The sequence below is a fragment of the Coenobita brevimanus genome, chromosome 54 (genome assembly GCF_032717465.1).
Source record: "Coenobita brevimanus isolate Jiangsu-jjx chromosome 54, ASM3271746v2, whole genome shotgun sequence".
In the NCBI taxonomy this organism is placed as follows: Eukaryota; Metazoa; Arthropoda; class Malacostraca; order Decapoda; family Coenobitidae; genus Coenobita; species Coenobita brevimanus.
The window spans coordinates 14,499,454-14,516,214 of record NC_137007.1 but is presented as its reverse complement, the minus strand read 5'-3'; the positions used below and the strand labels follow the sequence as shown (position 1 = coordinate 14,516,214).

General features: G+C 41.0%; 1 pseudogene; it reads right to left on the bottom strand.

Moving 5' to 3' along the window:
- Nucleotides 1-4,216: 4,216 nt before the first annotated feature.
- On the bottom strand, nt 4,217-4,337 carry LOC145401119 (5S ribosomal RNA; annotated as a pseudogene).
- Between the last annotated feature and the right edge of the window lie 12,424 nt (nt 4,338-16,761).

The window sequence follows — 16,761 nt, the reverse complement described above, 5'->3', positions numbered from 1 at the left end:
TTGGTTGAGTTGCAGGTTGCTGACCCTGAGTTGAAAGGTCTAGCTAACTCTGCTTACAGTGAAGAAGAGTCAGCCGGTGCTTCTACTTGTTATTATGTAAAGTCAGGAGTACTTATGAGGAAGTGGAGACCCCCAACAGCATCAGCCGACTGTGAATGGGAGGTTGTACATCAAGTTGTCATCCCTCGTGTTTGTAGGCAGGATATCATTAGAGTGGCTCATGATTCCAGTTTGGCAGGACACCTTGGAGTGAGGAAGACTGTGGCACGCATTTTGAAACACTTCTACTGGCCAGGTATCTTCAGGGATGTTTCCTGGTATTGTAAGTCTTGTCACACCTGTCAAGTTGTGGGGAATTGTAATCAGACCGAAAAGGTTGCACCTCTAGTTCCCATTCCTCCTTTTGAGGCGCCTTTCACCCGTGTGTTGGTGGATATTGTGGGCCCTCTTCCTAAGACTTCTTCAGGATTTTCTTATGTGTTGACCCTGATTGATATGGCTACTCGTTATCCTGAAGCCATTCCACTCAGAAATATCTCAGCAAAGAACGTGGTTAAGGAAATGCTGGGGTTCTTCACAAAGTTTGGTCTGCCCAAGGAGGTACAGTCAGACCGGGGAAGTAACTTCATGTCAAATGTTTTCAAGCAGTCTCTGAAAGAGTTGGGCATCACCCAGATCACGTCTTCAGCTTGTCATCCCCGGACCCGGAGAGCGTTGGAGAGATATCATCAAACACTCAAATCGATGCTCAAGAAATACTGTTTGGAACATCAGAAAGACTGGGATAAAGGTCTTCCATTCGTTGTGTTTGCCGCAAGAGAATCTCCAAATGAATCACTGGGCTTCTCACCTTTTGAACTACTGTTTGGCCATGAAGTAAGAGGACCCCTTAAGTTACTCAGAATGCTGGCTGTCGGAGGAAGATGACGTCAACCTGCTAGAGTATGTGATGAAGTTCAAAGAACGGCTGTCCACTGCTTTACAGTTGGCGAGAGAGAATTTAGGAGCTGCTCAGGAGAAAATGAAGACTTGGTATGATAAGAAGTCCAGGTTACGCCACATTCAGCCAGGAGATCCGGTTTTGATTCTGCTACCGGTTCATGGGCAACCTCTTCAAGCCAAGTTTAGTGGTCCTTATTTTGTGGAGAAGAAACTCAGTGATGTCAACTATGTCATCGCCACACCAGATCGTAGAAAGAGCAGGCAACTGTGTCACGTCAACATGCTGAAGTTATATCACAGGCGTGACGAAAATAATCCAGTCTGCACTGTAGCTGTTCCACCCGAGTCTACAAGTGAAGTTCTCCCATGCAGCATGAGCCTGAGTGATAGTTTGGGGAAGAATCCTGATATCATGAATGATCTCCAGACTAAGCTTTCTCATCTACCTCCCAAGGAAAGGCAGGAGTTTTCGGCATTACTGCAGGAGTACCCGCAAGTGTTCCGTGCCACTCCAGGAAGAACCACTGTGTTGATGCATGATGTCGATGTTGGAGACGCAAAGCCAATTAAATTGCCTCCTTACCGTGTGAACCCAGTGAAAGTTCCTCTCATCCAGAAGGAGCTTGGCTACCTGTTGGACCACAAGATGATTGAGCCCTGTCAGAGCGAGTGGAGTTCTCCTGTCACTTTAGTCCCTAAGCCAGGTGGGTCACAGCGGCTTTGCATTGACTACAGACGTGTTAATCAGATAACCAAAACAGACACTTACCCTCTCCCTCGTGTGGAAGATTGCATAGACAAGATCGGAAAGGCCAGGTACATAAGTAAGTTTGATTTGTTAAAGGGATACTGGCAAGTACCTATGACTGAACATGCTAGGGAGATCTCATGTTTTGTAACATTAGGAAAGACTTTTGCATGTTCTGTAATGCCATATACAGATTGTTTTAGAGTAATAAGAAATTTCCTTTGTAAATTTCTTTTTTCTTTGTGGGGAGGTGTTACATAGCCTATGATTTCATCATCCTTTGTGTAATTTTAACGCACAGTATGCTGCATGTTTGATCACGAGCGTGTTCTGCCTCAGTCCCCCCCTTCTACCGTTATAGTAGAATAAGTCGTCATTTCTGGAGTTCAGAGCGGTATTTTCAGCTTTTTGTCCCCATGGCTTCATTTGGGCGTCCTTCTTACAAGTTGTATCAAGCTCTGCTGGCCCCTATATAATGAGCTCAGTCTCTGCATCATTGCCACTTAGATCTGCTCCTCATTTTGTTCACATCTCTGTCCTCCCCTGTACAGTTATTATTATTGTGAGTGCTCAAGAAATCTTCAAACATCTAGCAGCTGTGTGTAATTTGAGTATAAGTGTTATTGCATTTTTTCTTGTACTGTGTGGTATGGGGTTGATTCTTGGGCCTGGTGAGGTTTTTGATTGGTGTTGGGTTTTATGTCAGTCATTTTTGATAATAGTTTGTATCTGTAATAATTTATCTGGCATTCACTGAGTATTATCTGGTATCTCATTTTATCAGGGCTGACTTAGATAAATTTACTCTTGCTAATTTCGTGTTAATAGAGGCTATTGCAGTTAACCATATATTTAACCTGTTTATTTGCCATTACATTATCCTTATGAGTCCTGAATGTTTTGTTGTTAGTTTGAGCATTAAACTTTAACTTGTAATTTTACCTAACTCTTTTGTTTTGAACCTGGAACTTTACGGGACAGTAGTGATTTTTAGTATTCTCACTTAAAGTGTACATTATCTTTCTCTGTTCCGTAACAATATATATATATATATATATATATATATATATATATATATATATATATATATATATATTGCCAGACGCCTCAATCCCGTTTGGGGTGGCCACAAACAAATCGCCTCCAAGTCGCCCTGTTCCCCGCCATTTCACTGCCCTGCTCCCAACTCACACACCCCTCTCTCATATACCTCTCCACTCCATCCCTCCATCTCATCCTCGGCCTCCCCCTCCCTCTTCCCCCCTCCACCTCACTCACATACACTCTCTTCGTCAGTCTTTCACCCTCCATCCTCTCCACATGGCCAAACCACCTCAGTGTTTTCCTCATAACGCTTCTTATCACATCCACATCCACACCACAACGCTCCTTTATATCCTCATTCGTCAGCCTGTCTCTCCATGTGACTCCACAGGCTCCTCTTAAATAGCTCATTTCCACTGCTCTCACTCTTGACTTGCGTCCTTCCAACAACGTCCAAGCTTCACTTCCATACGTTAGAGTTGGTATCACAATACTGTCATGTAGTAACTTTTTCACTTCCATGCTCACTTCCCTGTTTCTTATCACTACTTTCAAGGAACCAGCAACCTTTCTTCCCTGCTCTACCCTTTCAAGCACTTCACCCTTCAAACCTCCATCCTTACTCATCACACTACCCAAGTACTTAAACGTACTCACATTTTCCAATTCCTCACCATCCAACCTCGCTCTCCATTCACTGACTTCACCTCTCTCAAAGACCATCACTTTACTCTTCCCTACATTCACCTTTAGATTCCGTTTCTTACACACACTCCCAAACTCATCCACCAAGCCTTGCAGCTCCCCTTCGTCTTCACTCAACAACACAGTATCATCTGCAAACAGGGAGTTTCCAAACACTATCCTCTCTCACAAGGGCCACTCCAACATCCACTACCCTACCTTGTACCTCTTTTATTACCCCATCCATGTACAGATTGAACAACCATGGGGACATGACACATCCCTGTTTCAACCCAACTTTCAAAGAGAAAAATTCACTTAGTTCACCATCCACACACACTGCAGCCTTCGCACCATCGTACTTACTCTTCACAGCATTCAACAACTTCCCATCTACTCCATATATTCTTAACACTTTCCACAATCCTTGTCTATCCACCCTGTCATATGCTTTCTCCAAATCCATGAAAGCCGCATACAACTTCTTTCCCTTCTCTAGAAACTTTTCCACCAAAGATCTAAGGATGAATATCTGATCTACACAACCTTTTCCCTTCCTAAAGCCTCCCTGTTCTTCTTCAACTAATTTCTCTCTTTTTTCTCTAACTCTGTCACTAAATATCCTACCATACACTTTTCCTATTATACTAAGAAGACAAATGCACCACGCTGTTCCTTTGTTTTTCATTCATTCATTGCCAGACGCCATGTATCCCACACGGGGTGGCCAAGGGTTTAGAGTTAATTGTTTTACGGGGAGGGGCACTAATCCTCCACGAACCCCACTTGACACGTAGGGATGCCAACAGCATCTGGTGTTCCCAGGCGGTCACCCATCCAAATACTAACCAGACCCAACGTTGCTTAACTTCGCTGATCGGACGGGAAGCGGTGTACTCAACGTGGTATACAAGGGAATAATTATACCTGACTTCCAATCCTCCGGGACTCTGCCTTCCTCCCAGGCCAATCTGCACATCTTCCACATCCATTCTACTACTATCTCTCCCCCATGCTTCAGCATTTCACCACACACTTCATCAATTCCTGGGGCTTTCCCCAATTTAACTTTCTTCATTGCTTCCACAACTTCTATCCTACTGATTTCTTTCTGTCTTCTCACCTCCCTCCTTCTCCCAGCCATTCCCCAGCCACTTATACTTGCATTACTTCCATCCTCTATGTTCAACAATTCCTTAAAGTGTTCTCTCCATCAGCTCACTTTTTCTCCCTTCTCCACTAATAATCTACCATTTTTATCTTTCACTCCTCTGCTAACTTCACTTCCACCCTGTCTTACTCTTTTCACCTATTTCCAGAACATTTTCTTACAGTCCCTCCACTTTACACTCAAATTCCTTCCAAATTCCTCATCCACTCTCTTGTTACTCTTTCTACCTAATCTTTTCACAACTCTCTTTCTTTCTACATATAACTCTCTCTTCCGCCTCTCAACTTCTTCCACACCCCTATTTCTCATCCATTCATTGTAAGCTTTCTTCTTTTGTGCCACAGCCTGTCTCACCTCTTCAGTCCACCACGCTGTTCCTTGCACCCCCCTCCGTCTTCTCTTCCTTCCACACACCACATCACATCCTGCACATATTTCTTCTGTAAATATCCTACACACACCTTCCACGTCTCCTATCTGCTCCAATTCATATTTGCCCAATCGTTCCTCCACTTCTCTTTTATACTCTGCCTTCTTCTCATCCTCTTGTAACCTTTCCACTCTCCTTGCAACTACTCCTTCCTCTCGTCTTTCCCTTCTTCTATTCCTCCATCTTACTTGAATCCTAATTCTGGCCACCACCAAGTAGTGGTCAGAAACTCCACTCCCCCAACCTCTATACACTCTTGCATCCATTACACATCTTCACATCCTTTCATCCACACACACATAATCAGTCATTGCCTTCCTTTCATTCAGTTCACCACCCACCCTTCTCATCACTCGCCATGTATACCTGTGGATCATTTTATGCCTGAAGAGGGTATTGGCTATCACCAACCCCCTCCCAGCACAAATGTCCACTAACGCACTCCCATTCTCATCTATCTCAGCAGGCACACCCCACTCACCAACTATTCCATCCACCTTCACATTCCCAATTTTACCATTCATATCACCGATCAAAAACACTCTCTCATTCCTTCCAAACTTTTCCATGCACACTTCTACATTTGTCCAGAACTCTTCTCTCACTCTTCTAGCACGATCTTGCGTTGGCGCATACACAAACACAATCGCCCACATTTGTATTCCAACTTTCAACTTTACCCACACAATCCTTGACCCAACTGATCCATACTGTCTTACGCTCTTCTTCCATCTTTTACTCACAACTATACATACTCTTTCCTTTGCCCTCTCATTCTCACCTACTCCTGCACATATACCCCATCCATACTCCCATTCTCTCACACTTTCTCCTCTCCATTTTGTTTCAGTTATTCCACATACATCCACTTTCGCACCCTCAAGCACCTGGACAATCTCTTTCTCTCTTTCACCTCATCATTCGCTCCTCTTACATTCCATGTACCCATTACCAAGTCCTTTGTCCGGTCCTGGGTCGTCATCGTTTGGTAAGTCCTTGTCCGAGGCTTCTTGTTTGTTTTTTTAGTTAGTTGTTTTCCGGGGAGGGGCAGTATATATATATATATATCATTCATTCATTGCCAGACGCCATGTATCCCAAACGGGGTGGCCAATGGCTTAGAGTTAATTGTTTTACAGGGAGGGGCACTAATCCTCCACCAACCCCACTTGACACGTAGGGAGAACGTTATGCCAACAGCGTCTGGTGTTCCCAGGCGGTCACCCATCCAAGTACTAACCAGACCCAACGTTCTCTCATAAATGCATCTTTAAAAAGTACTTATTTTCTCAGGGCAACAGGAGCCTTATAGAAGAGACATGAAATATGGTTACAACAATAATCAATTGGACGGATGGATCATTACACCAGTTTCAATGTTCACTCTTCATTTATACAACATGGACCATGCATAGCATCTCTTCCACTCTGTCATGCATTATCTTGTGTGTTGCGGGGACAGTCTCAGCCAGTGTCGTCACTTGCCTATCCGGCATCATTTATTCATGTCCTACTCCCACTGACACACACACACACACACACACACACACACACACACACAGCTTAGAGAACAAGATTTAAATACTGTATATAAAAAATTTTGTGAATTTTATGAAATAGGAGTCCAGAAGTACATCCCACAGCACAAAGAAGCAGATAAGAAAATACAGAAATGGTTCAATACAGAATGTAAAAAATCAAAAGAAAGAAGAGATTTGTTGTGGAATAGATACAGACGACACAATAGTGAAAGGGCGTATAATAATTACAAACAGGCAAGAAACGACTATACAAGCATAAGGAGGGAAGCCCAAAAACAGTTTGAGGAGGATATAATAAATTAAAGGAGTGATCAACCAAAGCTGTTTTACAGCTATATCAGAAGCAAAACCAAAGTAAAAGATATAATACAATCCATTACGGACGAGGGAATCACTTATACACAAGAGAAAGATATTTGTGAAGCACTAAATAAGAATTTCCAGTTAGTTTTTACAGAAGAAAAAATTTTGAGAGGGACTTTGTGGAACACGCATGTCCACACATACTACCAGATATACAAATAGCAGAAAAAGTAATACAGGAGGAGTTAAGTAGATTAGACAGAGGAAAAGCAAGTGGTCCTGATGAAATTTCATGTTGGGTATTACAAGAATGTGCAAAGGAGTTAAGTAAACCATTATTTTTAATTTTCAAGAAATTCTTGAGTCAAGGGAAACTACGTGATATTTGGAAAAAAGCAAATATAGTCCCCTTATTCAAGAAAGGAAATAGACAAAATCCTCTCAACTACCGACCAGTATCACTGACCAGTGTTGTAAGCAAGGTATTAGAAAAACTTATAAGAAAAGCTTGGGTAAATCATCTAGAAGAACACAGTATGCTAACAGAAAGACAGTTTGGTTTCAGAAAAGGAAAATCATGTGTTACTAATTTGTTGAGCTACTATGACAGAGTAACAAACACAATACAGGAAAGGGAAGGATGGGTGGACAGTATCTATTTAGATTTCAAGAAAGCTTTTGACACAGTACCACACCAAAGACTTTTATGGAAGCTGTACCATCAAGGAGGAATTCGAGGCAAACTGTTTTGTTGGATATATATATATATATATATATATATATATATATATATATATATATATATATATATATATACATATGTATATATATATATATATATATATATATATATATATATATATATATGTATATATATATATATATATATATATATATATATATATATATATATATATATATATATATATATATATGTATATATATATATATATATATATATATATGTATATGATATATAAATATATATATATATATATATATATATGATATATATATATATATATATATATATATGCGATATATATATATATATATATATATATATATATATATGCGATATATATATATATATATATATATATATATATATATATATATATATATTGATATAGTCGTGGTTGCAAGAAACGCAATGAGCCTTAGTTATTAGGAAATCTCCTTGATTGCTTCCTAAATCCGTCCATCAGTCTCACTACACGTGGCCAATATCGTGCTGAATGGAGTTATGCATGTTTCTCAGGTGATAAATAAATCGACAATAAACAAGTTGCCGGAGTGAAAAGGATGGTGGCAGTAAAAGTAGTTGTTGCCCCATGTTCATTTTAAACTGAAACAGATGGATTGCAGGACTAAGTTCACCTCCTTTGGGAGGTGAGTAATGTTTGTATAACCGGGTTGTGGAGCCGCACTGTTATATCAGTGCTATCACATGAAGGCGTCCCTCTCCAGCATCATACCAAGGGATAAAGAAATAATGAAGTCACTGTTTAATGGATTGTTATTGTAGTGTGTATTGTGTGTTTGTTTTAAGCTTGCAAAGATCCCTAACCCTTTTCATCCAAGTGCTGTCAGACTACTGGGGTGGGGTGGGTAGCGGTCTATCTGACTAGTAATCAAGGAGACTCGTTCACGTTTCGTGTGTAGGCTAAGGCTTATCGAACTTTACAGAACTACGACTTAGTACTGAGGTTGTAGGAGTCGGCCAGTTTCTTCAGATTATTTTATTTAAACTATAACACTCTGTGACCAGATACCTCTTTGGGGTCACACAATGAATCTTTGGATGGAGCGTCTTCCAGGTAGCTTGGCCGGCTACGTAGCATCTTTGCTTTAGATTTAGTTTTCATGTATGGCGGTAGGTGGTTGCGACTGCCATCCACTCTCCTGATGTAGTGTTGCCTACCTCTTTCTTCACCTTTATCATGCTGTCTCTTTGTTTGCCCTCCTCTTACTCTTTCTCACTTGTCCCCTGTTACTTTTTATTAACCCTCTTTTCACTTCAAGTGATTCTAAACTGATTGACAAGCGTAATGATTACGTATAACCCAAGAAACAATTTACAAAGCTGGGTGGTACACATATAATCAGATAAAAGGGTGGCGTGGAGCCTGCTCTGGTGCTCCTGCTAACTGGGTGGAGCGTCGTAAATGCGGGGTTCATCCAGGAACCAAACATCCACAATTTCCCCCCCACTGCAAGGCGTTGTCAGTGGAAGGGAATATCAGATCAATACACGAGTATGCCCCGCAGGGGCAGTCCCATGCATGCCTGCGGTTTATATGTCTGCCCGGCCAAACAGATTATTGATTAACATGAATTCTATTCATTTCGTTTTAATTTCTATATAAATATCATTCATTTTAACTAGGCGGAGACTTCCGTCCTTTTGCAGCTTATTACCCGTAGTTCCAAGGAGGAGTAAGACAGCACTAAGGAGTAACAGTATTTCCACACAACTTCGTGACTGGCACTATGTTTCACCATTAATCCCTTACCACAGCTGATCAGCCAAGGTAGAGAGATGACCATTTAACGCTTATAGTGAACACAGTATAGTTTGCATCAATGATATCTAAGAGGATACACAGCTGAATGTGTATAAATCGCTAAAAATACCTGTTATCACTAGCCCGCCTAAGAATATGAACGAACAGTGCGTAATCTAATCCGCAAAGCCGCGAAGCCTATGAATATGAAAAGTCAGAGAACAACAGTGACTGGCAGTGTGATATTTACGATAATGAGGAACATTCAGCATCAAATTAAGAAAACAGATTTACCCAGACCGAAGAAGCCATATTAGAAAAAACAGTGTTAGTTTTTTAATATTTATTTATTTATTTATTTATTTTTTGTTGCGTAGCATCTAACCCGCCCGTGCCTTAGCAAGATTCACAGCAATATCTCTGCTAAAGAGGTTCACAGATTCTCTCTCTCTCTCATCTATTTATATTTATAATATGTATATGGAGAGAGAGAGAGAGAGAGAGAGAGAGAGAGAGAGAGAGAGAGAGAGAGAGAGAGAATCATAAGAAGAGAGGCTAACTGCAGTAGGCCGGTTGGCCCATGCTAGGCAGCTCCTAGAGGAGTAACTGAACTACTCGAATGAGATAAGGATTGTAAAGAGGAAGTCTCTCTCCCGCCCTCCAAACCACTCAGCCGAAGCCGACAGGAAAAAGTCAGCAGGAACACGACGCAGTATAGAAAAATTGGTGTGGACATATCATAAGAAAGTATGAAAGTCGAAAAAGAGACTATCATAGTGTAACCTAAAAAGGAAAAAGAATGAATTAGTGCAGCTTATAAGATTTTTTTTCTTTATATGCACCCCTTAATTGCCATAAGCTTATCTAGCTTATGTTTGAAACTCTTAATGGAAGGGGCACCTACATTACTAGGTAGCTTATTCCTTTCGTCTATAACTTGCCAATTACTTATTTCCTTATTAAAACGGAATTTATCTAGTTTGAAACCATTGCTTCTACTTGAGAGAGAGAGAGAGAGAGAGAGAGAGACATAGATAGATGGAGAGATAGATAGAAATAAAGAGACATAGATGGAGAGAGAGATAGAAATAGAGAGAAGGAGAGAGAGAGAGAGAGAGAGAGAGAGAGAGAGAGAGAGAGAGACAGACAGACAGACAGACAGAGCTATCAAACTATCACACACACACACACACACACACACCTTAGAAACTGGAGGTAGCGAAAGGGCGTAGGTGGGGGAGCTGGAGGTAAGGAAGTAGGACTGGTGGTGGTGGGGGAGGTAGTGCGAGAACGAATGTGATGTAAGGGTGAAGGCAAGGAGGGGATACGGAGAAAGGGATGAAGTTGGAGGTGTGAGAAGGGGTATGATGGTGAAGGACAGAGGAGGTGGGTGACAGGGAGAAAGACCTGGTAGGGAGAGGGGGATAGTTAGTGTCGCAGTATTTCTTTCCTGTGCTTTAACTAAGGCGGGAACAGTGAGTGACAACACTGCCAATAGGACGGAGCGGCTCACATGTCTGGCCAAGAAAGTGAAGTGGTGGCCAAATGGGAAAAGAAAAAAAAAATGGTCGGGGGGAAGTGTGTGTGAGGAAAAAGTGTTTGGGAAATGTTTGCCAGAGAAAAAAAGTGGGTGGAAAACTGTGGGAATAGTGTGTCGGGAAAAGTGTGTAGGGAAAAAATGTGTGAGGAAAAAGTATGTGGGGAAAAATATGTGATGAAAAAGTGTGAGGCTAAAGTGTATTGGGAAAAAAATGCGTGGGGAAAAAGTGTGACAGAAAACGTATGGTGGGAAAGTTTGAGGGGAAATGTGGGTAGGGAAAAGCGAGTGAGGAAACCGCGTATGCTGAAGAAATGTGATGACAAGAATGTGTGAGGAAACGCGAGTGAGATAAAAGAAAAAAAAATGTGGGACGAGAAGTGTACGGGAGAAGTGGGTGGAAAAAAAGTTCGAGGGGAAAAAGTGTGGGGCGGAAAGTGTCTGGGGAAAAGTGTCTGGGGAAAAGTGTTTGGGGAAAAATATCTGGAGGAAGTGTTTGGGGAAAATATCTGAGGAAAAGCATATGACAAAAAGTATATGGGGAAATGTGCATGGGGAAAAAGTTATTTGGGTAAAAAGTGTGTTAAGGAAGGAAAAGTATTATGGGAAAAGTGTATGAGCAAAGTGTGAGGGAAAATAGTGTGGAAAGTGTGGTGGATGTGAAGAAACTATATACTCTGTTTAATTGGGCGTAACATGAAGATAATGATGACAGCTGAGGTAGGAAAAAATATCTTTCACTTTAACTTGGCTTTAATTATCAGCCTTGCAATTTTCAATGCTGAACTGTAACAAGACACTAACACAAGAATATGGTGACAGTCACGAAGTACAGTAGTGCTGTGGATCGAGTAAATGGGCTTTGTATTGGTTTATGTCACTGAACAGAATATAGGCTACAAAGAGCAAAAACCTCCGCCAAGTTAGAGTGAAACAAACATAGCTGGATGTCTATTGGAGTGGAATGTATTTGTGGCAGAGTGGGGTGTATGTGTGCTAGAGTGGGTCGCATGTATGGTGGAGTGGGATGTATACGTGGTGGAGTGGGATGTGTATGTGTGGTGGAGTGGGTTGCATGTGTGGTAGAGTGGATTGTATTATGTGGTGGGGCGGGGTATATGTGGCGTGTGTGTGTGTGTGTATGATCGGAAATGGAAGATCAGTAGTGGGATGGTAAGGATGAGGACAACGAGCGTAGGAATATACAGCATCTCTATTTCAAACGTTTTGACGTTTAAAAAATTATTGTCAGTTATCTAGAGGGAATATATAATATAATAAGACAAAACACTACGAAACAATACAAAGTTGTGTAAGTAAAAAGCCAACTAACCCAGAGTTATGTAATATGAAGATGTACTGCAGACGTTGTATTGTTTACAGATCGGTCTTGGGTCTTAATATATAGAGATTCTAGCAATCTTAAGTTACTATTTGATGTAAAAAATATTATTTTAAAATATTCATTTTTAAGTATGATATCACAAGATTCAAAATGGTCTCTTACTGCTGAGTGAAGAGGGGACCTGAGTCTTCGGCCTGTCCTGAACGACCGACCCAGTTCGTCTGTCCTAACCTTGAAGGCACGGGCTGTCCTACCAATGTACCGGGCCTGGCAACCTGGTCAAGTGAAAGAACAGATGACAGAGGAGCGTAGGTCAATCGGAACAGAGTCCTTAACGTAAAAGAAAGAGCCACTTTTGAATGAATTATTGAGTATAATCTTAACCCTTTAGTTGCCAGGAAACCCAATTGGGATACCTAAAATGAGTGTTTTGAAACAGCCACCAACTCGCCTAGAATAGTTAGGCAGTCGGGATTTATTTTTTTTCCAGAGTGGAAAGGAACTCCTCTTTCGCATCCAACCAATCTGAACACAGCACGTATCACCTGTGCCCCCTGGTAAAGCCTTGAATGCATCATTGTCTGCCCAGCTCCGAGCATAGCAACTTTTTGCAAAAATTGTTCCGACGTTCAGTGTCCCCACGTCCATACCCATGGAGGTAAATTCACCATTACTTTATAATAATATTCATAAATGACCCTCGACATCATGGAAAGAAGAAAGGAGATCAAAGTTAACACAAAGAAAAATGAAATTGAAAGAGCGGAATTAAATAAGTTTATCAACAAGAAGAGAAGTTGGTGGGGGAGCTCACCATCCATTCACTCGATGTAGTGCTGCTCTTGGGTGCCTGCCCTTTCCTCTCTTCCTTTCTTCTTTCCATCCTTCCTCTTCTGTCTCTCTTTCCTTCATTCTTTCCTCTTCCTCCTGCCTACTGGTAACTCTACACTGATTGACAAGCCAAATGGTTTCCTGTACACTGGGAAACCATTTACTACGCTGTTTGGTAACCATATAACCAAATTACTACTCCTCCTGGTTTCGTTGGCAATAAGGCGCTCCAACTGGATTGAGCCGGTGCAGGTTTATATCCAAGGGATGGTTGGGGTTCATTGCTCACATAATGCTACTCAGGGATGAATGAAGCTGGTTACTCATTTTAAATGTCAGGACCAACTTGTGGAGTCCCGGGCTCCTACGCCCCTCATGGGGCAACGCAGATCAAAGAAACTATCAAAATAGGAAAAAGTCTAGAACAGCAAAGGAACAAAATACATTACTGAAAGACAAAAACGGTTGTCATTAAATGCAGAGACAGGATGGTGAAGAGAGTTGATGAATTTTACAAAGATCTTTTTACATTAAAGACAATAGTACCAACAGCTAACTTTTCAGATGACATATGTGAAACGCCAGACAGGTAAACATTTATGAAAAGAGGGAAGGCCCCAGAAGAAGATGGAATAGTGGCAGATTTACTGTTGGATGGAGGAGTAGAAGTGCAAAACAGGCCCACCCACTTACTCAGTGTAGGAGAACAAGAAAATTCCCAAAACATGGTGTAATGCAACAGTTATTTATTTTGCTTTACAAGAATGGCAGCTCAAAAGGTGTAACTATCGACTCATTAGCTTATTACCAGTTATTTACAAATTCTTCACTGAAGCCCTTACGAACAGAATAACAACAAATTTGAAAAAAAAAAAAATAATAATAACCGTGATCAGGCCGGATTCCGGAGCGAGTATTCGATTGTTTATCATCTACACATAATAAATCAGCTAACTGAGAAAACTATTGAATATAATAAACCACTGTACTTACATTTTGTTGATTACGAAGAGGCTTTACTCTCACTGGAGCACATAGTAATTATGCATTCATTGCATTTGTAAAACTATTCGAAAAAATATTTAAAGAGGGAGCTTCTACAGTTAAATTACATCATTCGGAAACAAAAAAAAATGAAATCGGCATACGTCAGGGAGATACAGTTTCACCAAAATTGTTTACGGCATAGTTAGAAAGTATTTTCAGAAATGTAAACTGGGAGAACAAAGGAGTAAACACAGATTGAGAAAATCTAAGCCATCTAAGATTTGCAGATGACATTGTCCTGATCTCAGAAACACCACAGACATTGGAAGAAATGTTACATGAACTAAATAGAGAAAGTCTTTAAGTAGGGCTAAAGATAAACCAGAGTAAAACTAATTTTTAATCCAAATACACCAAAAACCGTCATAAGAATAAGTGAAGAAATTTCTGAAGATGTTGAGGAGTACAATTGCTTGGCGTAAATAATAAAACTACCGGAAGTCCATGATAGCAAAATAAAAAGACGCATTACAACTGGATGGAATGCTTTCGATAAACTTAGAGACATTATGAAAAGTAGCTTGCCAGTATGTATGAAAGGAGAAGTATGTGACAAATGCATAATTCAAGCTATAACGTACAGTTGTGAGACATGGAACCTATCAAAATCGATGGAAAATCAACTTATCCGTTCGCAAACAGCAATGGAAAGGTCAGTGTCAGGAATATCTTTAAGAGACAGGAAAAAATCGACTTGGGTGAGAGGGCATACTAAAGTCAAAGACTCTATAGAAGTTATGAAAGAACAGAAATGAAGGTGGGCAGATCATGTAGCAAGAAAAATGGGACACCCGATGGAGCAAGAGATTTACTGACTGGACTCCAATAGATTGTAATGGTAGCAGAAAAAGGCCAGACAGGAGGTGGAGCAGGGGCGCACCCAGGAATATTTTTCGGGGAGGGGGCCAGATTGCCATAACGTATAATCATGATTTTTTCTAAGCGACTGTTAGCGTATTTCGTTTCTTACGAGGAAGGAAATTTCAGGGAGGGGGGCATGGCCCCTTTGGCCCTCCCCTGGGTGCGCCCCAGGGAAGGAGAGATGAGATAGAGAAGTTTACAGGCAAAACGTGGCAGTGATTGGCTCAGTCAAGGAATTCATGAAGGCTGGGGAGACCTTTGTTCTCAAGTGGAATTGTATCGGCTGAAGATAACATTTATCTATCTATCTATACATACAATATATATATATATATATATATATATATATATATATATATATATATATATATATATATATATATATATATATATATATATATATATATATATATATATATATATATATATATATATATATATACACACGAGTATGTGTGTGTGTGTGTGTGTGTGTGTGTGTGTACTACTATAGTGTGCGATCCACAAGGACATTTACATTACAAAGTGCGTTAGGAAAGGACAGGATAGGATCGGATAGGTTCAGTTAGGTTCGATTGGAACACGATAGAACAAGATAGGTTATGTTAGGTTAGATAAGGTTTGGATAGGATAGAATAAGATGGGTTAGGCTAGGCTTTGATACGTTGGGACAGGATAAGGACGGGGCAGAACTTAATCTATCCTATCCTATCCTGTCCTGTCCTATCTCTTCTGTCTTGTTGTAACCAAACCTAACCTAACCTATTTTATCCTATTCTAACTGCACACTATTGTGTAAATGTCTGGATACTCTGCACAACATAATGTAAATGTCTTTGACGATAACATGCTCTAATGAAAATGTCCTGGCAGACCACATGCTATAGTGCAAATGTCCCGGTAGACTGCTTGCTTAGTGTAAATGTCCCAGTAGACCATCCCATATAGTGTAACTGTCCCAGCATAGAGCACGCTATAGTGTACATGTCCCAGCAGACTGCTTGCCATTGTGTAAATGTCCTGGTAGAACACATTCTCTAGTGTAAATGACCTTCTAGACTGCACGCTATAGAGTATATATATATATATACATACTGCAATCCCCCATTCATTTGGACATGCAGTACCCGGACGTGTTTATTATCTGGATACTGGACCGTGGCTCTATTAAACCATTATCAGCATTTACTTGCCATTATCAGAACATAAAAGTCCCCGAGAACTTCGTCCAGCCAGCCTACACCTTTAAACAATCAGAATCATGGGTGCTGGGCTCTAGCTATGCCCAGGAAATAGACCAGAACACACAACCTGAATTAAAAAGTCTGTCCACTCCTGTACCGATTGATCAAAGTGGCCCAATTACTCCCTATGAACCTCCAGCACCCGAATAATACTGACCATAACCCACAAGCGGTGTCAAAACAATGGTATGCATCCCCACCAAAAGTCCAAAGTCACGTGGCCACCGGGATTAGCCTTTCCCAACTGCCACCGTGGTGTAACACAGACCGCAAGTCACTAGGAGATGTATGGTGACAGCGCTCGTCTGCTCCTACACCGAATTTCCAAAGTCGCCCTGTCACTGGCAGTTGTTTTTCCCAATGGCCAATGCACGTGTAAAACAGACCACTAGCCACGAGTAAATGTACAGTAAAAGTGCCCATCCGCCTCTACACCGAATGGCAGAACTCCCTCGGCTTCCAGGATTAGTGTGGAACCCCCCACCACGGATGCCTGTCTGTTTCCCTACCAAATGGTCAGAGTTGC